General features: G+C 53.3%; 1 long non-coding RNA gene across 1 annotated transcript; it reads left to right on the forward strand.

Annotated features, from left to right (window-relative positions):
* Positions 1-9427: 9427 nt before the first annotated feature.
* On the forward strand, positions 9428-22434 carry LOC128312410 (uncharacterized). The gene is made up of 3 exons (XR_008291719.1): positions 9428-10043; positions 18558-18738; positions 19860-22434. It is a non-coding gene; the product is annotated as an uncharacterized LOC128312410 (long non-coding RNA).
* Positions 22435-24772: the final 2338 nt, after the last annotated feature.

Genomic DNA, 24772 nt, shown 5'->3' on the forward strand with positions numbered 1-24772 from the left:
AGCCAATAACTGTTTGCTGCTGTAAGCTCCCCCCAGCTCGTGGCAGTGTGCTATGGCCGCCACGGGGCCACCGCTGTAGGGTTCCCAGCAGGAGAGGGCCACCCAGGCCACACCTGCATGGACGGGCCAGGCTACCCGGGAGCCAGAAACTTCCCTACCCGGGGGAGGTATGGTTTCAGCCTGGCTGGCATGATTGGGCTCGAGGCTTTCGAATGGGGATGCTGGCTCTGGGCAAAGGCCAGTGGAGATGGGACCCGTGATAGGCACCCGGCTCGGAAGACGGGGCCCGAAAGTGCAGGTCCAGCTTTTAACCGTTTTCCACCTGTGTGACCTCGGGATTGTGCCTCAGTTTCCCATCTGTACAATGGGGGCCCTTGGAGGACATAGGAAGGCACGGGAGTAACGTCAGTGATGCCGTCGGCCAGGCTGCCTGACGGGGGTCAGCTTCTAGTCGATAGAAGCTGCCATGATTATCACTAGTGTTAGCACTCCACTGTTACTCTCTCCCGCTCCCATCCGTTTCTCACTGATTTCCATTTTGCTGAAAGGTCCGTCCCGCCCTTTCCTTTTACGGAAGAGTAGAAAGAACCTGCCTCTCAGGACCCCTGGCCACTGATTCCATTTTCCTTCCCGACTTGCTGTGTGGTCTTGGGCACATCCATGACCCTCTCTGAACTTTGTCCTGAAACTTTTTATTTTGGAATTCTAGACTCACAAGAAGTCGCAAAACCAGTACGGGGTCCTGGGGGCCACGCCCCCAACGCACACAGCGGTAGGACAACCTCAAAATCAGGGAACCCTGATGTTCACCCGACCACCGGACCCTCTTGAGTTTCCATCAGTTTGTACGTGAACCTGTGTGTGTGTTTGTGTGTGTGTAGGGGGTGTTCTGGGCAACTAGACGTCATGCATACATACCCAGGACCACCCCCGCCACCAAGATGCAGAAGTGCCCCATCACCAAAGAGGGGCTCTTCCGTGCCACCCCGTGATGGGTGGGCCCATCCCCTGCCTTGTCCCCGTCCCCAGGCAACCCCTGATCTGCTCTCCAGCTCTGTGGTTTTGTCCTTTCAAGAAAGCTCTCTAAATTTCCCTCTCGGCGCTTTCCATGTCCGTTTGAGAAAGCGTTCTCAAAAATTTCTCTTCAGAAAGGCCACGGTCTTCTGTGAGGCTGTAGGATGCCTTCAACTGTGCTTTCATTTCTGTCTCCAGAACAGAGGGGGGCGATAAAGCAGATGGGGAAACTGAGGCCCAGCAGGGCAACCCGACTGGCCTTGAGCCACACAGCGAGTGGGCCCATGAGCCCAGCTTGCTCCTGCTTGGGGCCCCAAAGATCCCCGCAGTCCAGCGAGAACACAAATACACCGCCTGACCAGGTGATGGATCTTCAAACAGTCCCATCGACCTCCCCCTGGCCGAGGTTCTTGGGTGCGGGGACATCTGGCCTCTGGGCTCTCCTCGGCCTGAGGTCGGGGTCCCTCTCTGCTCAGCCCCGGGGTCCCCAGCGGCGCCAGTGGAAACGTCGGTGCTCCTGTGGCAATCTGAGGAGGCCCCGGGGCAGGTCGGCCCGGCCCCCGTCCAGGTGAGCTGGGGCCACCACCAGCCCCGGGCACAGACGGGCCCCTCGGTCTCGGGGCGCTGGGCAAGGGAGCAGACGTGAATGTCAATAAACGCCACAGTCGGAGAGCTGACCCACGCCCTCGCTGGAATTAAGAGCTTATTCATAACTCTCTCCTGCCACCAAAACACACTTTGCAGAGGGCTAACGTAAACAGTGCTGTTTAACCTGACCTCCTTGGGGCTTGTGGCCCTGCCCAGGTCCTGCCACTCAGAGCGGAAATTTGGCACCTTCCCCCCACCCACCCCCCTGGACCACTTGGACCACCCCCAGAGTCTCCCCCTTAGAGAAATAATCAGATCATCCCCATGGCCTGGCGAGGGGGGGCAGCGGTGGGGGGGGGGGGCGGGTGGTGATGGATGGACTTGCAGAGGAGGTGACAGCCCACTATTGATTGAGGGCACGTTGAGGAATCTGGATCCTATTCCAAGAGCAGTGGGAAGCCATGGAAAGGGTTTTAAGTGGGGGGATGACGGGAAATGATTTATGTTTTCGAAAATATTACTCTGACCGCCGTGTGAAGAATTGGCTGTAGAGGGCAGGAGTGGAAGTCGGGAGCCTACTAAAGACACTCAAACAAGAGGTGACAGTGGCCTGGGCAGGGTGGCAGCTGAGAAGACGGAGGGAGGTCAACACACCCACGGCGGACTTTGACAGTCTGACGTGACGGCGTGAGGGGATGAAGGGTCCGTCCGTTGATTGACGAAGATGGCGGGTGGGGGCCTTTGGGGGGGCATGGTGGGACCGAGCCACAGCCCTGCATGGGCGTGTTGGGTCTGAGATGGCCGGGAGTCTTCCAGTGGGGGTCTGACAGGCCACCGGCTCCCGGACCCCCCATGTCACCCGGCAGAGGAGACCCATGATGAGAGGCCTGGGAGGAACGACCAGCAGAGAAGAAGATGCTCACGTTACCCAACAGCTCTGAGGCATCCCGGGGGGGTGAGGTCTGGAAAGACCCCGTGACAACATGACAGGCATTGGCGACCACAAACGGGAGTGTGTTTAGAGGGCTGGTAGGGGCAGAGGACCACTGGAATGACAACAGTAACAAAAGAGCCCAGAAACAGGCTTCTGTGCCTATGGAGACTTCATACACGGTGGGGGAGGCACTAGCCGCCAGCCGAGAAGCAGCCCTCCACAGAAGGGTGCCGGTGGGTGTTGCTCAGCACTGATCCGAACCGAGCCATCAAGTCATAAAGACACACGGAGAAGCCTTAAGTGCATGTTACTAAGCGAAAGAAGCCGATCTGAAAAGGCCACCTACTGTACGATTCCGACTCTATGACATTCTGGAAAAGACAGATCTATGGAGACAGGACAAAGATTTAGTGGTTGCCAGGGATTGGGAGGAGGGTGGGATGAACAGGCAGGAGCCCGGAGGAGTTTTAGGGCAGGGGAAATACTCCGTACGATACCATAATGATGGACACACGCCATCATACGTTTGCCCAAGCAGCAGAATGTACAACATCGAGGGTGAGGCTGAAGGTAAACTATGGTGTCTGGGTGATAATGACGTGTCAGCAGTATAGGCTTATCAGTTATAACCAATGGACCACTCTGATAATGAAGGAGGCTGTGTGTGGTGGGGAGGGGGCAGGGTTTATATAGGGAATTCCTTGAAATTTTGCCGTGAGCCTAATCTGCTCTAAAAATATAAAATCTTAAAAAAAAAAAAAAAAGAATACCAGAGAATGATGATCTAAGTGACAATACGGCAGACAGTCTTTGAGATGGCCCCAGGGATTCCACCTCCCGATGTTCAGTCCTCTGTGTAGTCCCTTCCTCTTGAGTGTGGGCAGGGCCAGTGGCTTAATTTCTAACCAGTAGAATGTGGCAAAGGGGATGGGGCGTCACACCCTTAATTGCATTACATTGTATAAAACCGTCCTGCTAGCAGGTACCCTCTCTCTCTCTCTCTCTGTCTGTCTGTCTCCCCATTGCTAGGCTTTGAAGAAAAAAGCTTCCATGGATTTTAGAGAAATTGCAGAGAAATGAGTTCTGTTAACACGCTGAGGACCTTGAAAGTGGATCCTTCCCCAGTCAAGCCTCTGATGAGAAGCCATCCCCACCCAACACGTTTACTGTAGTAACATTGGGACACACTAAACAGAGGCTCCAACTAAGCTATGCCCAGACTCCTGACCCCCAGAAATTATGAGGTGATAAATGTGTGTTGTTTTAAATAATAACTTTGTCATGCAGCATAGACGACTAATATAAACTACATTATGTTTAATCCCAAACTCACACAGAACACATACACACAAACAGATAGATTCCAGATGCATTAGAGACCTAAATGCAAAGAGCTAACATCTCAGAGTTCTAGATGGAAATGCAGATCGTCTTTTATAATCCTGGGCTAAAGGAAGGTTTCTTAATCATAGCACAAAAAACATAAACCCTAAAGAACAAGATTGCTAGGTTTGACTACCTTAAAGTTTAAAACTTCTTTTCAGCCAAAGTTATAAATAAGTTAAACAAGAAGACAAAAACTAGAAAAGGATATCTGAACACATATAACTGAGTGAGGCTTGAATCCCTAATATGTAAAGAGCACTTACAAATCAATAAGAACAACACTAACCATCCAGTGGAAAAATAGGCAGTGAGTACAATCTGACGGTTCTCAAAACAGAAAACCCTGATGACTGATAGTCATGAAAGATACGTAACCTCACTAGTGATCAGGGAATACAAATGGGAACACCCACAAGATATTACCCATCTGCTTCACAGAAATTTTAAAACTTGAGAATACCAAGTGTCAATGAGCCTGTGGGGAAGCGGCTTTTCTCTGCAGCAGGTGGGAGTGTAAGTTGGCAGAATCATGTTGGAGAGCCATTAGGGAGCATCCAAGACAGTTAAAGGTAACTTACCGACCTAATCTATGCTATTTAGTCACTATCCTCTAGAAATGTTAGCTGTTGCCCAGAGGGACGCGTTCCAAGATGTTCACCACCGTGTGGTTAGCAACAAACGTTCCTCAATACAAGGATGAGAAGTAAATGGAAGTGTGCTCACAGCGGAATATTACACGTTGGTGAAAATGAACCAGTGCTGTGTCAGTTGGGAAAAGAAGACTGAGCAAAAAACAAAACAACACAAAACAAAACAACCAAGTTGGAGAACGATGCACAGAATGGATCACCATACATGTAAAGTTTTCAAAAGTGAAAAATTTTGCTTGTGGATTCATCCACATGGGATAAAAGCATAAAGCCGTGAAAGGGGAAGATAAATACCGAGACATAAATATTCAAGACAGTGATAAACTCTGCAGAGGAAAAAGGGTAATAGATCCATAACATTTAATGACTTAAAAAAATCGGAAGCAAAAAAAAAAAAAAATCGGTAGCCGGCTTCCGTGCGGTAGCCATTAGTCCTGAAACTAATGAAAAGTACACACAATGAAAACGTTGGCTCCCCAGCCACGCCAGTCCCCGCTTTCAGGGCTCAAGAGCTGCACGTGGCCAGCGGCTCCCGAATTGGGCAGGTGCAGATATGCAGACACCGTTTCCATTTTCGCGGAAGGTTCTTTTGGGCGGTGCTGTTCTAGAAGGTTCCAAATGCTTTGGGTATTTCCTAATGAGTCTTTAAAAGCAAGGACTGGAAGGTGAACAACGGAAGCAGGGAGGGTGCAGGCGTCTCTTGAAGCGTGGGTCTGGAGGGGACCAGGAAGATGGGGAGAAGGGAAGGCACAAGGCCTTGGGGGCAGGGGGAAGGGAGGGAGACACGGTCCCTGGCGGCCCCTGAGGCCCGTACCTGGTGCCCCGTCTCGGTGACTCCCGGCCCTCACCCTTTCAGGCTCCTGCCGGTGGAGATAAATAACGCCTGCCATGCCTGTCACAGATATTTGAAAAACATATTAATCACTTTAACAAATATTAGCTCAGAACAGCCATAAACAGTCTCTAGAATTTCCTCTTTGTGGGTGTATTACAATGAAAAATATGCTAATATGGGTGCCTAATTGATTGTGTTTGAATAACTTCCTTTATGACAATAAGTGTTTGAGGTGGCATCACTCAGAGTCACGAGCAGCATCTCCCAAACCCTGGAACGCCTCTGTCTGTGCCTGCAGACTTTTACCTTTTGGGGCCACATTCTCCAAATCAACGGAGTGGGGGGCCTTGTGGCTGCCCATCTAGAGCGACTTTTGGGGGGCCCACGAGGGGGCTGGGTTCGGGCTGTGGCTCGTATGGGCTGGCACCTTAGCACCTCAGCCCTAAATGTCTCTAATGTCCCTACTTCTATAAGATCGGGGTCACGGTCCCATTTCTGCGGGTGAGATCCTGGGCACACAGCACTCCCAAGCCCGGCTGGCTGAGCTGGTGGCACCGGGGCCACCCCTGCACGGGGAAGCAAAACCAATGATACTGTAGGCAAGCAGGCACCCACAGCATGTTCTCAGACTCGTGAGCCAAGACCTGTGTGCAAGACAACTCGGTATCATCTACAGTAGCAGAAACACAGGAACAACTTACATACGGACGGACTAGGTGAGTAAAGGGAGCTCTCAAGCAGTCACTGAGCAGAAGGAAGACACTGTCCTTGAGCTGATACGGAAGGATCCCACGGGGCGTCCTATAGTGAAAGAAAATCAAGAGTGGGTATTGAAAGCTGCCACGCGAATGGGAAAAAGGAACACATGTGCGCCCGCACACGCTTTCACACATAAGCGAGAAAAACTGTTTGGACAGATACAGAAGAGTATTGACATGGCTGTGTGCTCAGGGTGGGAGGCTGAATACAGATACCTTTGGGGGGTGTTTCGTTGCCTTTTTGGGGGCATGTGTCGGCTGTCTTTGCAATCAAGAACAAAAGGTTAGGGGAAAACACCAGGGGGATGGCTTCCCAGACACCGAGTATCTACTAAGCCCCCAGTATTTCCCAGCCCCCACTAGTGAGTCCTCCGCCCCCCCCCCCCGCCAGGGGGCCCCCGGAAAACTGGAGAATGCCCAGCTGCTCTGCAGACCCTGTGTGCCCCTTGCTGGTCTGAGGGGCACAGCAAGGAGGGCTTCGAGTCCAAACAATGGGCAGGACAAAGGACCCTTTGTGCTTTTCCTCCCGGGCCCCAAGACCCGCCTCTCCAGTTACAGCCCCTGAGGGCTTTCCCCAATCAGCCACGGAGCCCCGGGGTAAATGTTCTTCCAGGATCACCTGTCAGCCAGGGGGGAGGGTCCCCTTGGCGCTAGAGGTGCCCCAGCCCGAGTTTCTCCTCTCAGGCTCCAAAACATCAGCCTCCTGGTGATGTGGTTCTGGGCCAGGCAGTTAGGTTGGAATCCTGGGACACGGGCTGAGGGACCTGGGCCGGTGGCGCTAGCTCTCTGAGCCTCAGTTTCCTCATCTGGAGGACGGGGTGGTAGTCATGCCCACTCTTTTGCCGGTTCCGGTGAGGATTCCAGATGCTACGTACGTGTGAGGCCGTGGTCCCAGCAACGGTGCGTTTGGACACTGGGGGAGGATCAGAACAGAGCAGGGCAGTCAGCTTGGAAAGCAGTCTAGCTGCTTGGCAATTCTACTCCCAGACATTTCCCTGAGGAAAATGAAATGCATGTCCGCACAACAGCATGCACGCAGATGTTCACGGCGGCATCATTCGTAGCTGCCAAAAAGGTGGAAACGACTCGCGTGCCCATGAACGGATGAATGGATACACCAAACTGTGCTCTATCCGTATGCTGGAATATTGTTCGGCCATGAAAAAGAGGGGAAAAGCACTAACACAACATGGATGAACCTCGAAATCACCATGCTAATTGCAAGAGGCCACAAGAGACCACGTATTGTATCATTCTGTTGATAGCAAATGTCCAGAGTAGGGAGGCCTATGGAGACAGACAGTGGGTGGTGGTCAGGGGCTAGAGGTAGTGGTAGAGGGATGGGCAGGGAGGTGATAGTGACAGGATACAGAGTTTCTTTCCGGCCGTGAAAATGTTTGGAAATTGACTCGGGTGATGGCTGCCGGGATCTGTAAAAACGCTACAAACTGTTGCAGGTGCACCGTAAACGGGTGTGTTGACTGCTATGTGAATCAGATCTCCGCAAAGCTGCTTTTGTTTCCTGTTAAATAGACCTTAAGTTTTAGAAAAGGCGAAGACGTACAGAAAAGCTGCAAATGCGGCGTGAAGAGTCGCTACGTACCCTCCACCCTTCTGCTCTGTTTTAGGACCTCACACTAGCACGGTGCCTCTGTGGCAACGAATGAACCAATGTGGATGCATGATTTGCAGCGAAAGTTCAGACTTGTTTTGAACTTCACTGGGTTTCCCCAAGACCCTTTTCCTGTTGCCGGGATCCCACCTAGGATGCCACTTTACATTTTCCTGTTGTGCCCCCCTCCGCTCTCCTGAGCTGCCACAGTTTCTCACACTTGGCCTGTCCTTGATGATCCGGACACTTTTGAAGAGCACTGGGTCAGGTGTTTTGCTGAACCCCTCTTGATTTGGATTTGTCTGAGATTTTTCTCCTGCTGAGACAAGGGCTGTGGGTTTTGGGGGAGGAAGACTACAACAGCAGTGAAGTGTCGGTCTCAAAACATAGTGTCAAGGACACGGGCTATCACCCGGACGTATCACCGATGCTGGGGACCTTGGTCACCCGGCTGAGGAACCCTTGGCACAGGGCACTCTTTGAAAGCAACTCACTTGGCATAGCCTGCCATGAAGGACTAGGGAGTTAGAACTCCACTTCCTTGAGGGCAGAGTAGCTACATAAATTATTTGGAGTTCTTCTGTACGGGAGATTTGTCTCTTCTCTCTCATTTATTTCTTTGTGCAATCATCAATAAAACCGCTTCTTAAAAAAACTCTCTAAAGAAGCTGTCATAAAAAAAAAAAAACAAAAAACAAACAAAAAAAACCAACCCAAACAAACTTGAGGAGAAGTTCTAGGGAGACAAGACTAAAGGAGTCTAAGCAAAGCGAAACTGACGAAGAGAGAAGAGCTAGAAAAAAGTGGGAGTTGGGTGGGTGCAGGCGGGGTGGGGAACTGGGTCCTGTGTCTCTGTTGGCCCCGGCATCTGTGTGTATTTCCCAGGAAGCCCCAATTCTGCTGGTTGATGGGTTCAGTAGTTGTGCAAGAGGGGAGCAGGGGGGCTCTGTGAGAGTGGTCTGGTCACCCACTTGGTGGGGGTCTTGGGGTGGGGATCGTCTTAAGATGCTCAGCTTTCCTCCTGGCCTGGAAAGTGGCCTTAATCATTAGGGCTTCACTGAATGTCAGGTGTGTAACAAGTGATAGAGGTCTGCGTGATCGACACATAGTAGGTGCTTTAAAAAATTTTTTTTAATGTTTATTCATTTTTGAGACACAGAGTGCGAGGGGGAGGGGCAGAGAGAGAGGGAGAACACAGAATCCAAAGCAGGCTCCAGGCTCTGAATTGTTAGCACAGAGCCTAACGTGGGGCTTGAACCCACGAACCGTGAGATCATGGCCTGAGCCCAAATCGGATGCCTAACTGACTTCGGTTAGGAAAATAGAGTGTGGGGGGCGGGGGGAGGTCGGGAGGGAGGTAGACAGCAGGGAGGCCTTTTCTTTCTTCAGCAGCTTTATGGAGACATAACTCTCCTACTGTGTAATTCACCGATTTCAAGTGTACAAGTGCACGGGTTTAAATGCTGCCAGAGTTGTGCAACCAGGAGGGAGACTTTCCAGTATGCATCCTTTTGTATCTTTTAAATGAGTAACAGTGGTAGTGTATCAATTACTATGAAAGAAAGACAGAGAGAGAGAGAGAGAAAGAGGAAGGAAGGGAGGAAGGAAGGAAAGAAGGAAGGAAGGGTACCCTGAATTCCTGGCTGTCATGTACCCTCCTCTGGCCTCAGTTTACCCCTCTGCCACTCTTTTCCTCCCCTCCTCCTCCTCTGTCGCTCCAGGGTGCCTGGGCTCTCAGGCTCCCGCCTGCCTTCCTCCGTGTTGCTCTGGGAACATGGTGTCCCTTCACCATCACACCCAGCCCTGGACTCAGGTTGAGAGGACCTCATAGGTCCGCAAGGCATCTGACCTCAAGCATTGCCCCTGCCTCCCCTTGGCGTCCGGTGGGGGCCGGCGCAGTCCCATCTGGGGAAAACCCACCCACCCCGTGCAAACCGCCGTAAATGGAGGAATCGTCCCTGCCTGGCCCTCGATAAAGCTGCAAAGAAACCCAAAGCAAAACAGCCCAACCCAAGCAAGCAAAGTTGTTCTGAATGCTCTTATTCTGTGGACGTGTTTTTTGGGACAGCCTCTCAAAGGTGTTTTTCTTTGCCGGAGCCACTTTTGGACCGAGAACCACCCCATACGCACTCTGTCCCCTGTTGATCTGCTGAGGAGCCTTCAACCTGGCTTGTGAGTTCAAAGCCCCTCCTGGTCAGAGCGGAGAGAGGGCACAGCCAGGCAGGTGGATCTCTCTGAGGGTCAGATAAAGGACGAATGGTTCCAGGTATGTGCCAGAGAGCTGGGGGGCTGGGTGGGTACCTCTCCAACAAAGCTCCTTTCCGTCATTACTTATGTCTCCACCAGGCCTGGAGTCAGCATCCGGGTCTGTTGGCTCTGCTGGCCTCTGAGTTTCTCTCTCTCAGCAGGAGCTTTTCTCAGAGCTTGTCCGGGAGGAGAGGGGTCTGATGTCCAGAGAAGGAAGGGACATGTCGGGGCCCAAGCTGGTTTGTGACCACAGAGCCAAGGGAAGGGGATAGGCCAGTGGGCTATACTCATAATCCCGAGGGACAGGCAGGCAGTGGGGGGGGGGGGGGCCCACAGCAGGGAGGAGCTTTGGGTATGGAGACGGCCCAGACAGGGGGGCTGAGATCCTCCCCAAGGCCGTCCATCCTTGACCCCTGGTAACTTGTCTCATTGCCTCAGCTTGGTTGCCCGAGATCTCACTCCTCCCCAACCTTTCCTCTCCTCTGGGACTTCCTATGGGGCAGCTCCACGGGGCCCTTCCTGGTCTCCCACCCGGGGGGGGGGGGCTCCCCATGTTCCTAAATTCTCTCTTAAACATTTTTTTAATGTCTATTTATCCTTGAGAGACAGAGTGTGAGCGGTAGTGGGGAGACAGAGAGAGAGGGAGATGCAAAGCAGGCTCCACTCTGTCAGCACAGAGCCCGACGCGGGGCTCGAACTCAGGGCTCGAACTCACAAACCGCGAGATCATGACCTGAGCGGAAGTCTGATGCTCAACCGACTGAGGCACCCAGGCGCCCCAATTTGTGACCCCTTTTTGCCTCTTATGGGTGAGGCATTTCCCCTGCCGGGGCCTCAACTTCCTCACTTGTAATATGACCAGTGTATTGCCCCCAGCCTTCAGCCCCCAAATAAGACAGAGGCTCCCCCCACCCCCAGGGTGGGAGCAGTCAGAAGAGCAGCAGCAGCCAGGGAGGGGGGGAGGAGGGGTGCCACGCGGGTCCCCCCACAATGTGAGTGCCACGGCAGGCAGGATCAAAACCTAGATCGCGTGAGCCCCGTACTGCAGTGTTACAGGAAACTAACGCTCGCGTCCTGCATACTTGAGTTGGGGCCAGGAGATTCCTGATGTGATTGGGAGAGAAGCTTGTTTTCCTGACTCACTTACAAAGAAGTCCCCCACCTGCGCCCCCAGCCTCCTTCTCTCAGAGCTGCCCCCCCTTCCCCCCCCCACCTGGCCCTGAGTCACCTCATTTCTTCCGGCCTGGAGGCCTCAGGATATTTTCTGAAGGGGCCCAGCCCATTGGGGGAAGGAGACACCCGAGGGGAGCACCTGGCTTGGGGGTGGCGTCTCCTCCAGACAGGAAGAGGTGTCACGTGTTGGCCTGCGGGGGGGGGGGGGGGGAAGAGGCCAGGTGGCAGGAGACAGGCTGTGGGGGGGGGGGGTTGGAGAAGGCAGCTCTCTGCTGGGGCCTGTTCAGGCCACCCTCTGCGGTGTGACCCTGGGGAAGTCACAGCCTCTCCCCGGGGTCTGTGTCTGTAAAGTGAAGCGCTTATGGCCGGTTTCTGTCGCCCATTCCGGGCACTCTTTGAGACCGGGGCAGCTGGGCTTTCAGTATTTTAAGGAGACTGGAGCTTTTTCTCTCTCTCCCTTCCTCCTGCTCCCCGCCCTCTTCGTTCATTCCTTTCCACTTCGTGCCCAGCCTTGCACAGTGGGCTGAGGGCACGGTGATCAGCACCAGCCCTGCCTTAGGAGCCCAGCCTGGAAGCACACAGGCATTGAAACAGCCCGTTAGGAGAGAAGGAGGTACCCGGCACCCTCAGAGTGGCTGGCATCTCTTCCGGAGCCCCTCCCGTGTGCCAGGCCCCGGGCACGTCTGACTGCACTGAAATCCCAGAACCTTCCCTGGGTCAGGTCCTCGGTGGTCTGCTTTCCAGGTGGGAGCCTGGGGGGCAAGCCATGAAGGGCAGCTACTCCAGGAAGGGAGGACTGGGATTAGGGTTTGAACCGGGCTCCACGCCTACGCTCAGGATCCTCGGTTTATCTCATGTTAGAACAGGAGTGAGCAGGGGGTGTTCCACGTGCCGAGGGAGAAGGCTTCTAACCCGGCTTTTGGGGGGAGGGGGAGGGGGAGGGGAGGGCACCTGTCTCCTCTTCCCCAGGATTCCAGACTCTGTAGTTTCATTGTCTCTTCTGCCCACCAGCGAGAGACTCGGCCCCAGGAATCAACATCTGCCACAATACGATCACAGGAATCCTGGTTAATATTTGCTGTTAATGACCCTCCTTAGCTCTGATTGGTTGGCTTGAGTCAAGGACGCGCGCCTCGCCAATGAATGGACTCTGCTGATTGGGTACTTGTGGGGGAGGTGCCCAACTGAATGGTGGGAGGGGCCAGTGCCATCCAATCCACATGGAGAGGCAGGCAGGGCCTTGCAAATCAAGGGGCTCTTCGCAGAGGCGGTGAGAACAGAGACTTCCCCTAATTCAGGGTTTTAAGGAAATCGGCGCATTAGTTGTTCCTCCAACCACCCTTAAGCACAGAGAGGCTGAGACGCTTACCCAAGGTCACGTAGCTCCTAAGTGACCGCGCTGGAATTTGAACCGTGAAAGGCTGATTCCAGGGTCTGTGTTTTCAGCTGTAGCGTTACGCTGCCTCTCAGGATAAAGTGCAGAGCTTAAATCAACAGATCCTGTTTGGTAGTGGAGTCCGGGAGGAAGTGGGGGGAAAGAGAGCCGGAACAAGGACGCTTGACCCTCACCTAACTGTGCAAAGGTGGCGAAGCTTGGCTGGCACCTGCAGTTTGACCTTGGCTCTGTGGTTACCGGTGGTGGGACCACCACAGGGTCTGAAGAAACACGTCATAATAATGCCTGGTGCAGCCCCAGCTGCTGCCCGTCAGCTCGGCATGGGGCACCCGTTTGGGGCAGTATCTGTGACAAGTGCAAGTGCCTTTTTGAGGACACATCTTACCAAGGACCTTGGGGTCAATAGCCCAGACTTCCTGATTCTCTCTATGTGTGTTGGGGGTGTGTGATGATTCAGAATCTACGAATCTACTATCGTTAGCATTCGTTGGCCTGAAAGGTTTCTCTTGCCTTAATGCACTTTTCTTGTGGCTTAAAATTTCCTTGAGATGTCCCTAAGCCAGCACTTTTTTAAAATTTTTTTATTTTTTATTTTTTTTAAATTTTCTTTTTTTGAACGTTTATTTATTTTTGGGACAGAGAGAGACAGAGCATGAACGGGGGAGGGGCAGAGAGAGAGGGAGACACAGAATCGGAAACAGGCTCCAGGCTCCGAGCCATCAGCCCAGAGCCTGACGCGGGGCTCGAACTCACGGACCGCGAGATCGTGACCTGGCTGAAGTCGGACGCTTAACTGACTGCGCCACCCAGGCGTCCCCTTTTTTTTTCTTTTTTAATGTTTTTTTTTTTTTTCCCTAAGCCAGCACTTTTAAGCCCAGATGTCCTTTTGGTGGCCTTGGTGAAGTCCATCCTGGAAATAACTCCAGGACCAACCTTTCTTATTTCGCTTCTTTCCTTTCTCTTCTCCCTCTCCCTCCACCATCTGGCCTTGAATGAGCCTGTATTTTGCATTTTCTGTTTGTGAGGCCCCGTGTGAACATCCCCAGGAGAGAAAATGAATTCCCAGGACTTGTCCTCACCTTAAGGGAGCTCCCAGTCTTTTAGAGCAGACAGATGTGCCGTCATCACATAGTGGGGGCGCTCGAGGGCAGGAGGAAGGGACGCCATCCCCTTCAGGAGGACTTTGACACGCAGACATGAGAGCTTGCGGGTGGGATGGGGAAGGGCATCCTAGGCAGAGGCAAGTGCAGAGGTGTGGAGAAGTCCACGTCCATGAACGATATGATGGTTCGGTTGTCCATATGGTGGGTCGCTGGGGTGGAGACAGGAGGCATGGGCAGAACTCACCCAGGCCACGGAGGGTTTGTCACGGCAGAAGGAGGACATGTGAGTGGTCTAGGACCAAGAGAGCACAGGACTAGGAGTCCAGAGAGGTGGTCCAGCTTCTTAAGGGTTTGAGGAGGACTTAGTGAGTCATTGTTGCACTTGGAGCCTCTGTCTTCTCATCTGTGAGACCAGAGGCTTGTTTTGCTGGCCTGTAAGGCATTTTCTGACTCAAACATTTGATGTATTTCAGTGACATTCCTTCCCTTGTCCTCCCTGGAATCTCTCCCCTCTGTACAATCCTGAGAAAACCTCGGCCCCCAGACCCTAGCTGGCTCAGAGATAAATTGATCGTCCTGACCCTGGTGGGTATATCCATTGAAGCTTTGAGGGGGCATTCCTGGGGTGTCATTGCACACCATCTAATTGATTTTGACTTTATTTTCACAGCCATGGTGTAATTATGAAAGCCTGCTGTAATTATCAAAACATCACTCCAAGTATTTCATTATTAAAATACCCCTATGGCCTATTATTAATTCATTAGATAAATTTGGATTATATCACTCAATAATTAATGCGCAGGCATGGATCTGGGGAACTGGGCCACTTTGAGTCACGTGTCAGCTGCCGGAAGCAATGGAAGGCTGGGAGACTGAGGAGGGGGGAGGGGGAAGAGAATGGAACGAGCAAGAGGGAAAACAGAGGCTCTGGACAGTTGATGACCAGCTGCCCTGAGACATCCACTTAACCATTAGTTCAATAAACATGGGTTGCTTGCTACAAACTCAGAGCTTTGAGTACTTACCATCCAAACATTAACTGTTATAAGATGACTGCTGGAGTTTTCTTTCATCTATTTATACTTTCGTTCACCCATCTATCCATCCATCTATCCATCCATCCATTCATCCGTCTATCCGTCCACACATCTACCTATCCACTATTCATCTATCTATTTATTGAGAACTTTCTATATTCCAACCATGGAAAGCACGTGAAGGAAGAAAATATGGCCTCTGCTCTCAGGAAGCTCACCTTCAGTGTGGGGACAGGGGACAGACATGCGGACCAGTGCTTATAATAGTGTGGTACATGGGGAAGGCAGGGTGCTCTGGGAGCCTGACTTTGCTTTGAGGGGAGGGGTAGGAGTCAGGAAAGTTTCCAGAAGACCAGCTGGTTAGCTGAGGCAGAAGTGGGTAGATTAGGACTTGGGGCAGCCAAGCCAGAAGAAACAGCTTATGGAGGCTGAGACTGGAAATGACTCAGGGTGGCCTGGGGTGCTTGGCGTGTGGAGACCTGCCTGCTGAGGTCGGCGGAGTCACATATGGAAGCTTCTCGGCCTTGTTAGCTTTTTAGATTTCGTTTTGAGAACGATGGGTGTTAAGCAGAGAGTGAAGTGATCAGGTTTGTGCTTTGAAAATGTTTCTCCAGCTGGGGTGTGGAGAATCGACTGGAAGGGGCGTGGCTGGAGGCAGAGAAGCTGGGGAGAAGGTGGAGTCGAGCGGGCGTCTGTGTGAACAGGAAGGTGGCCTTTGCTCAAGTGCTGTCGGGACAGAGGGAAGGAGCTGGGTTGAGGAGTTAGCATCCTGGCTAACCGGGTGAAGGAGAGGGAGTGTCGGGGGTGACGCCCAGCATGGCCTAAGCTGGACAGTTCAGTTCAGATCAGCAAGGTTTCAAGAGGGCCCGGGTGCTGGGATCTGTGCAGGGAGCTAGTGGTCCCTAACTTGACAATTCAGGGGTATACGGAGATCTCACTGCAGGCCATCTGCAGGGCAGGGCATGCCATGGGGCAAGCTGGGTGCTGAGGCTGTAGAGGTCAGCATCGGTCATATCAGTGAAGGTCTCAAGAGTCAGGCCAAGGAGATTAGATGCTTCTTGAGAGCATCGGGAGCCAGGGGGGGATTTGCAGCCAGAAACTGGCATGCCTAGAAGCCAGATGAAGTGAGGTGGATAGTTCTGGTTACCATGCTAAGGGTGAGCTGGAAGAGGTAAGCCCAGAGGCCAGGACCTAGTGAGGAAAGTACTGCAGGCATGTAGGGGAGAGGTTGAATGGGCCTCTCGGGAAAGCATGGCTCCTCCACGTACTTGCTGTGTGACCTTGAGCAAGTTGCCTAACCTCTCTGCACCTCTGGAAAATAGAGATCATACTAGTTCCCATCTTACATGGCCGTCATGAGGATTAGATGAGCAAAGACAGGAAAAGTGCTTGGAACAGCACTTGGAACAGCTAATACACAACGGCCTGTTAGGGATGGTGATGGCCTTTGACCTCTCGGGACTCAGTTTCCTTGCCCGTACAGCGTAGATCACAGCTATGCCTGCGTCCGATCCCTCCTTGTCTGGGATGAAACGATTTGATATACACAGTGTGCCCGAACAGGGTCTGGCCCGAGTGGCCGTGGAATTCGTGGGGCCAGCTGCATCATGAAAACGCGAGCCCTCTTGTTCAAAAATGATGAAGGATTTCAAGACGGCAGCAGAGGCACCAGGAGAAGGTTCCAGGCCAAGGTAACGGCTCGTGTGAAGGCTTCCATGGAGCCTGGAACAGAAAATCTGAGACGGGGGATCGTCTCCAAGATCCCAAACCTTGCTGCCATATCCCAGGACATCTGCAGGACGCCTCGGATGGAGCCCTTGCCTTAAGGACCCTCCCCCCCAACTTTGGGTGGGAGGCCCAGATGGCCCAGATGCGACCCTTTCTGGGCCCGAGCCCCGCGCCGGCTTTTCCAAGGACGCGCAGCCTGTGATGGGCAGAGCCTGAGCCGAAGCTAGCGCTCAGGGCTCCATCGGGACCCCGGCCGACTTGGGGCGCTCCCCAGATGACCGGGAATGGAAATAATTCAAAGGAATTTTTTTCAAAAGCGAGCTGGCCGGCCACTTCTGTCACTAGCACGCTTCAGAGAGCATCTATGGGGGGCAATTAGAGAGGAATAGGTCGATAAAACCTGGCATTTCCCTGTTAGCTTTTAAGAGTTTTGCACAACATATTTTATGTGTGTTTATAGAAAAAAAAAAAAATCCCAGACCCAAATTGATTGAAAAAATGTGTTGTTATTGAAAGGGCTGAGTTGTCCTCTCCACAGAGTGTGGTGCTCGGCAAGACTTGGAAGGGGAAGGTTTCACATAAATAGTTGTGCCGAGTTGTTATGGCAACTGAAATTTGAAAAGTAAATAGGTTTGGGGGAAATATTTTTCCTTGTCTCTGGAGGAGTTTTCTACCGGGGATCATTTGCAAAAGGAGGAGTTAACCCGGCACCCAGTGGGCTGGGTGTATGTTGTTGAAGGACAGAGATGGGGTGTTCCCTGTACTGGGGGACTCTGTGTGGATTCATCAAGTTCTCTCCTTTCCCTGAAACGGGGGTTGAGATGGGTTGACACGGTCTGGGTCTTGCAGGCTGTGTGACCTTGGCCAAGTGACTTGCCCTCTCTGGGCCTCTGCTTTCCTGTCTATCGAATGGTTTGTTTGAGACGGACAATCACGGGGGCGCCGGGCTGGCACAGTCGCTTGGGCGTCCGACTCTTGATCTGGGCTCAGGTCATGAACTCTTGGTTTGTGAGTTCAAGCCCCGCATCGGGCTCCACGCTGATGGCGCAGAGCCTGCTTGGGATTCTGTCTCTCCTTCTCTCTGCCCCTCCCCTGCTTGTCCCCTCTGGGTGGTGGGAACTCCGTGTTCCAGACAGGAAAGCGCTTGCTGGCTTTGGACGAGGCCGTGATGAAGAATAAGCACTCTCGCGTGTTGGCCTCTTTGGGGAAGAGCTGTCTGTGCCCAACGGCGTTTGAGCCTCACAGTGGCCAAGGCCAGATTGGTGGTGGGTAGGAGAAGCCTGCCCACGGTTGTATAAACTGAGGCACGGACAGATGTGGCGGCTGGCTTCAAGCCACGTGGCTGGCAAGAGAGGAACCTTCTGATGTCGTGAACTGCCTGGCTCCGGGGTGGGCGCCCAGGAATGTAGTGAGCTCCCCACCCCCGGGGGCATTCAAGCGCATAGGCTGTGCTTAGGAGAAGGTTCTGTAAGGTGGAGGCTGAGCCGGATGGCTCCAAAAGACCTCCAGAGACCTCCACGTGGGGGTCTGAAGAGTGCCGGTTGGATCAGGGAGTCAGATCTCGGGGACTGACTTCGTTCTGGGCCCTTTGCTCTCCTCCACCCTCCACCGAGTCCCCAGCGCAGGGCAGGCGACAGAAAGAAATGGTTGGAAACTGTCCCCCGCCCCACGTGTCTGCCCGCACCTGCCTTTGCGTGTGCCTGTGAGTGGGCAGGTGTGTGCACACGCTCGTGCGTGTGTGCCCTGAGTGTGTGCTGCCATGCGTCCACATGCATGCCTCGGGGTGTGAAAATTACCCCGCTTCCGTCACCCGTGTCAGGATCACCCGGGGCCTCTGCTGGGATCCAAGGACCCCGCAACTCCCCGGGATGAGACTGGGAGGACCCTGCTTAAGAGTCAGGACCCTGGAGCCACCCTGGTTCAAATCCTGGCTTTGCTCCTGTCTGTTGGGGTTCAAAACAGTGGCTCCGGCTAGGTGGCCCCTAAACCTTAGTTCCTCGCTGGTGAGCCGGGGTGTTATCTGCGTGCACACACCAGGCTGTTGCTAAAGTTCGGTGATGTCTGTCTACAAGGGCCACCGTCCTTCTCCCCAGGCTGGCGTCCTAAAGATATTTGCCTGCACAGGGCCCTGATGGCTGCAGGGAGGGCGGCACAGCACCAGATGCCTGGGGCAGGTGCGGACATGCTCCTCAGGGCTCAGAGACATCCGGCTCCCAGCATCTTCCAGCAGAGTCCTGGCCCACTACCGAGCTGCCGCGTGCCTGTCACCCTGCCGTAAGCATATGGCACCAGGGCTTCCTTGGCGGGGACTGGGGGACACGGCCATGGTTGGGGTCCTGCTTGGGGAAGGGGTAAGCAGGGGTGCCTGGGCTCATTCTGAGCGCCCTGTATGGGAAGGGCAAGCCATGGCGAGGTGAAGCTTTGAATTGTTTTTCAAGAGGAGAGGAGGAAAGGAGGGAGAGGGAGAGACACCTATACGTAGAGAGACGTGTGTATGTGTATGTGTATGTGTATGTGTATATATATGTATGCATACGTGTATATGTACATGTATATGTACATGGTTCTGTATATGTATATGTGCATGTATGCGATCACACACACATACATGTATGCACACGTGTACGCATATATGTACACGTGTGTTCGTGTGTATATGTACACGTGTGCATATGTGTACATGTATATGTATGCGTATATGTATATGTATGTGTACATGTATATGCATGTGTTCATATGCGTATATGTATACGTATATGTATGTGTATGTGTACATGTATATGTCTGTGTATGTGTATATGTATGTGTACATGTATGTGTGTATGTATACGTACGTGTACGTGTATACATGCGTGTACGTGTATGTGTATGTGTATGCATATGCATATATGTATTTGTACGTGTACATGTATATGTCTGTGTATGTGTACATGTATGTGTGTATGTATATGTATGTGTACGTGTATACATACATGTACGTGTATATGTATGTGGATGTGTATGTGTACATGTATTATGTATATGTACGTGTGCATGTATGTGTGTATATGTGTATGTATGTGCATGCACATGCATTTGCATGTATATGTATACATATATGTATGTGCATATGTATGCGTATATGTACGTGTACATGTACATGCATATGTATATGTACGTGTAGGTGTATATGTATGTGTATACATATGCGTATATGTATACGCATATGTATATGTATGTGTACATGTAAATGTGTATATATGTGTATATGTATATGTACATGTACGTGTATATGTGTATGTATGTGCATGCATATGCATATGCATGTATACATATATGCATATGTATATGTATATGAATATATATATATATATATATATATGTGTGTGTGTGTGTGTGTGTGTGTGTGTTTGTAGGTGGAGGGGAGAGAGAAACAGCCAGAGGAACAGACAAAAAGTGGAGACAAGAAAGACAGAAAGAGAAGGAACACACTCTCAACAGCTCAAGGTGAGCTATGTTGGGAAGTGGTCCGAGCGTGGCCTCTCAGAACCCACCTGCTGTCCCTGGCCAGCTGAATGACCCCTTGGAGGGACTCCTTGCTCTGAACCTTCATCTCGTCCGCAGCCTGAGGATGGAGGGACGCTGCAGAGCACTATGGGAAAGTGTGTGTGGGCTCCTCCTCACCAGGTCTGGGTTCCTCCAAAGATAATCTTCTAGTAGGTGGGTCCCAGGCTGCCCTGGGAGACCACCCCCAAAATATTGGGGAGTGGAGACCAGGAGTTGCTTGCCCTGAACGTGTTTGTTCTTTCTTACTAATGAAACTCCCAATTTTTCACCGGGTTCGTGACCTTCCAAAATAAAGACTCTCTTTCTCAACCTCCCTTGTAGCTAGATGTAGCCGGGTGACTAAGTTTTGGTCACTGAGATGTAAGCAGAGAACAGTTGCAAGGAAACCTGTTTGAAACACAGCTGGTAGGTACCCCTGTGCCTCTTCTTCCTCCTTGCTTGCTTCTGGCTGGCCGCAAGGTGAACATGATGGCCGGTGCTCAAGCAGCCATATTGGGCCATGAGGAAAAGGTTGTATACCGAAAGTGGACTGCCTCCCCCTGGACTTCTGTTATGGCAGTGAGAAAGAACCATCAATCTTGTTGAAGCCACTGTTATTTGACTTCTTTCTCCATCAGTCTTCATCCTGATGGATAAAATAAGGAACAGGTAATTTCTCTGATCTGGTTTCCCTTCTAGAATAAGGGAAACTGAGCTGCTCCGAGTTGGCAGAAACATGGGGGCATCAATTCCCTTGCAGTGGTTAGTCTAGCAGAAGAATACTGTCAACAACAGTGATACTACTGTCATAATAATAACGGCAATAACAGCAGTATTCTTTATTGAGCGCTGACTGTGACCCAAAGCTGTCCAGCTTGCAAGAGGCAGGGCCCCGACCCAGACCCACATGGTGTCAGGCTCATGCCAAGACCTTCAGGTTTTTCTTCTTGGCATTCCAGGCCCTTCAAATGTTGCAGGGTGTCTCCCCCCTCTGCTGCCTGTTGGAATGTCGCCTCGTGCCACAGCCGCCTCTTCCAGGAGGTGCAGGAATGCTCTCCTTGAGTCATGCTACCCACAGACTCCTTTGTCTGGCTCCCCGTGGGTCTGAGATGTTGGCTTCTCTGCCCAGCCAGGCCTCGGTCCCCCGCCTTCTGGTTTAGCGCTGAGCCCTCTTGTTCACATCCGCTTCTGGCCCGGAGCCTGGCACATGGTGTGTGCCCAGGGGAGGTCTGATAATGAATCGAGGATCCCACACCCAGCCGGTGGGGGACAAGGCGTGACACACTGTGGATCTCTTGTCCACAGCTCTGACCACATGTTTTCAAGCGTCTGGATCAACGAGCGTCTACAGTTCTCAGGGAGAGGGGCCGAGGGCTGGAGAAGATGGGAGGGGACACAGGGAGCTGCGGAGTGGGGTGTGCAGGTGCCAGACAGAGGGCAAGCCCTGGGCTTCTGTGGCACCCCCTCCCCTCAGCAGAGAAGCCCCCGGCAGATAGAGAGCAAGGCAAGTGACAGATTCCCTGCACCGTCGCCCCGGCAGACAGGAAAAGCCACCCCCCTGGCTGGAGATGGGGACATGGTGGCGGGGGGGGGGGGGGCAAGAGGGTTCTCCCCATACAGACCGAGGTGGCATCTGTGTGGATTTCTGAGAGACCTGTGTCCGTTTGATGCCCGTAGGACATGGAGGTCAAGCCTCTGAACTTGGCACAATCCTGGCCCATGACCTTGGGCACCTGGCCTCTCTGTGAGCCTCGGCTTCCTCATCGGCGAGACAACGTGGCACCTCCTATGGGAAAGAGAGTGAGCCACCATATGCACAGGCCGGCCCGTCTCAGGCTCCCCTGCGCAACCCCCCCCCGCCCCGCACACCCACTGCAGGGGACTGTGTTAAAGGCTCTGACACAGGGGGTCTAGGGAGGCGCCTGAGATTCTGCGTTTCTAACAGGCTCCCCGGGCTCACTGATGTCGCGGGTCCGTGGGCTTCACCTTGAGTAGCCAGGCGGCTGAGACACGGGGGGGTTTGCAAACCACAGCTCGTGGGCCGAATCCCACCCACGGCCCACGTCTGTCCATAAAGTTCCTTGGAGCACAGCCACATGTTTATTTACGTGTTGTCCAGGGCTGCGACGGAGACCTGCTGGCCACCAGAGCTGCAAACAGGTCCTCTCTGGCCCCTTACGGCAGGACTTTGCCGACCCCAAATGTGATGCTGAAAGATTGAAGAGAAGGAATGGATGGAAGGCCTCTGAGCCCAGAAGAAGTGGCGGGTCCACCGTACGGATTGTTCTGGCGGCTGAGCTGGCCGGAGCGGGCGTCTCATCCTCACCCAGGAAGGTCCCGGCTAAAACTGAGCGAGGGGGATGATGTCCAGGCCGGGCACAAAACCTCAGGAAGAGGAGGAAGCGAACAGACAAAGTCACAGGGGAAAATCCTTCACGGCCAGCCCCGGGGAGGGGAGGGGAGGGGAGGGGAGGAGAGGGAGGGGAGGGGAGGGGAGGGTACCCCCCCACCAGCGCACCCCGCCTCCCTCCCTGCACTTGCCCTTGCGGGCTGGGCTCCAGGAAGCTCATCAGAGGGGGGATGTCAGGTTGCATCCAATTTCCCCGGCCTCCTCATCGAAATGAGAAATCTGAGGCCCGGGCAGCTATGGAGAGCTGATAACACTCTCAGGTGAACTCGGTCACTTATCACCACCGGGGTCACCTCTGTCTCGAAAGACTTGTTTTCCTTAAAAAAAAAAAAAAATTGCCTGGGACATGTGATGGGGTTGGCCATGATAGGAAAGAGAGGGAGAGAGAGAGAGAGAGCGCGCAAGGAAAGACGCCGAGGAACACTTTATTTTTCCAGACTTGGGGGGGGCGGGGGAGCTCTGCACCCCCCTCCCCGCCCCCCACTCCCCCGCCCTGTGAGGGAGGATGTAGCTGCTCACGTTCGAGCCAGACTGCCAAGATCCAGCGGGGAGGAGGGAAAAATGTGGAATGATTTAGATTGGGGTGTCTCTGCAAAGGGATCCCAGCCCAGGACTCCGCCCAGATGTGTTTGGCCAACAAAGCCCGTGTTTGTGCAGGAAGGAACAGTCAGGGTGGGGAGGCGGCAGGGGTGGGGGGCGTCTGCCCGGCCCTGTCCCCCTGTCGGCCTTGGCCCCATCCCCTCCGGCCGGGCCTCTGAGTCACGGGTCTCCCTCCAGTGTCCCTCTCGGCTTCGGGGTCTCTGTTGCCTTTTTTGCTACCCCTGCGTCTCTTTGTGCACCTTCCCTTCTCCGTCTCTCTCTGCCTCGGTCCCTCTCTGCCCTCCTGTCTCCCTTCCTGTCCTTTGTCCTCAGTGCCATGTGTCCCCCCTCCCAGCTCCGTCCTCCCCCAGACCATTCCTTCTCTCTCATCTTCTTCTCTCCCTGTGGGTCCCCGCCCGTCACCCCACCCCTACGTGTGCTCTCTCCTCGGTGCTCTGGGCCCCGGCTTGTGCCCTGCCGGGTCTGACGAGTGCCATAGAGTGTCCCAGCGGCCCACATCCAGGATGCCCCCCTCCTCCCATCCCAGGACTCTGCCTGTTGAAGGGGCAAGTGTGACAAACGGAGACCCTAGGAGTGAGGGTGGGCCTCGGGGCGGGGGGAGGGCAACAGGGGGAGGGGAAGACTCAGGGATTTTGGTGGCATTTGAGCCTATCCGTTGGGTGATCTCATTCAGTCTCTCGCAGACTCATTTCCTCATCTGCAAAATGGAGACCAGAAGACTATGTGTCTCATAGGTCAATGTGAGGATTAAACTATTTAAATTATGTGATGCTTCTAGAACACGACCTGCGACAGAGAAGGCATCCAATCAATATCAGCCTTTCTTATTATCATAGGGGAATCACAAGACATGAGAGCTACCGCCTGTTACATGAAGTGAGAGGAGGAAAGGACATTTTAGTTGGGGTCTTGAGGGTTGAGTAGGAGTTTGCTAAGCTTCCAGAGGACCCTCCAGGTTGATGGTACAGCATCCCAGAGTCCATGTCATTTCATAGATGAAGACGAAGAGGTCCAGAGAGGGGAAATTGGCCGTAGTCATAATTATAAGTCCCGAAGAAGGTGGCGTGGCAAGCCTATAGTTTGATGTCAATGTCCGCTCTGGTCTCGCGCCTGAGACTTCAGGAACAAATGGGTGAGTGGCTTACTCCGTCCTGATGCGACCACGGCTTTCTGCGTCTCTCTCGCCTCCGTTCAATCTGCTCCTGTTCCCCAACGATCAGCACACAGTTAGCCACCCCAAAGGCCAGGGCAGGGATGCTTCTGGAAGAGGAGGAGCAGCCAGCCGCGGGCAGCTTCCTCGGATCAGCTGACTGGTGTTTACGTTTCTCCAGAACCCAAGCCCACACGTCTTGAAAGTGCTGCCCCTTTACTTGGTCTCCGAGGCTGCCTGAGGTCTGTCCCCACATCCCTTCTCCAGAGAGATTGCGTGGCTCTGGGGAGAAACTGGGTTTGAATCCCGGGTTCGCATCCTTACACCCGGGGGACCGACACTGCCAGCTTCGGCTGTGGCTCCCCAGAGTCCCCGCCTTCCGGTACCTTCGGGCCCTGGCATATCCCGTCGTGGAGTATGAGCTGCGCCCAGGGACTCGCTCCTCAAGAAGGGAACAGCAGCGTGGTGACGAGGTGTCCCTTCCGAGATCACACCCCCGGAGGCAATGGCTTCCTTCTTGCTTGCTCTCTCCCTCGCTCCCGGCCTCTCAGCTTGCACGCTGGGACGAAGCAAGCCGCCATGTCGGAGAGGCCCACACGGCAAGGAGCTGACGGTGGCCTCAG

The sequence above is a fragment of the Acinonyx jubatus genome, chromosome D3, assembly GCF_027475565.1.
Source record: "Acinonyx jubatus isolate Ajub_Pintada_27869175 chromosome D3, VMU_Ajub_asm_v1.0, whole genome shotgun sequence".
NCBI classification, from domain to species: Eukaryota; Metazoa; Chordata; class Mammalia; order Carnivora; family Felidae; genus Acinonyx; species Acinonyx jubatus.